Source organism: Octopus bimaculoides, chromosome 17, assembly GCF_001194135.2.
Source record: "Octopus bimaculoides isolate UCB-OBI-ISO-001 chromosome 17, ASM119413v2, whole genome shotgun sequence".
NCBI classification, from domain to species: Eukaryota; Metazoa; Mollusca; class Cephalopoda; order Octopoda; family Octopodidae; genus Octopus; species Octopus bimaculoides.
The window spans coordinates 844,401-845,347 of record NC_068997.1 but is presented as its reverse complement, the minus strand read 5'-3'; positions in this window follow the sequence as shown (position 1 = coordinate 845,347).

Below are 947 nucleotides of genomic sequence, written 5' to 3'. Positions count from 1 at the left end.
ATATATATATATATATATAAATAACATTAATAATAATGTACATATGCATATAATTATATAATTATATCAAGGGAGCTTGGCCGAAAACGACCTGTCTCCAGCATGCTTGAAGTACCGATGCCTTCAGGAAACTATCAAAAACTCCAGCTGCATCTTGTTGCGGAACCGCTTTTTGCCGATCTTTCTACCCTGACGAAAGAGGACGATATTACGGTAACGTTTAGATGCATCCTCTACTAGCTGCATATCCTTGAATGTTTGCTCACTCCATCAGCCAGTTATGAATTTTACATCTATTCCGTAATTCCGTGCCCCCAGAATTTTCTTCAGGTTGAGTAGCTCTTCCCGCTCAAAAGGTACCTGAATAAGGGTTGTTTAATGATGATGAACGAAACAGCCATGTTTCCAGAGTTTCAATTATCCATACCCCAAAGATTTCTCTCAACACATGGCTTTGTTGCTCCACGCTATTCCTGCTCGTGATCAGAGATTCACATATCGTCAGCCCCTAAGGGACATGCTCAACTGGTTAAGGTCAAGTAATTGGCAAGCAAATCGGTGGTATTGAGGAGAATATTTGTTGTAGCCCATCTTTTATACCAAGACAAAACATGTATATGTTATTATTATTATTATTATTATTATTATTATTATTATTATTATTATTATTATTGATATAGAAAGGATTGAGGTAACTCCTCTTGAAAATATAGAGTCAAAATTAAAAGAAGAGTGCCATTTGCTATCTTGTGAACAATATTTCGACATCTCGCGTGTCTTCCACTGGTTCAAAAAATAAATTTGTCAATCTACTTCATTTTGGTTAATATAGAAAGGATTGAGGTAACTCCTCCTGAAGATATAGAGTCACAAGATAGCAAATGGTACTCTTCTTTTAATTTTGACTCTATATCTTCAGGAGGATTTACCTCAATCCTTTCTATATT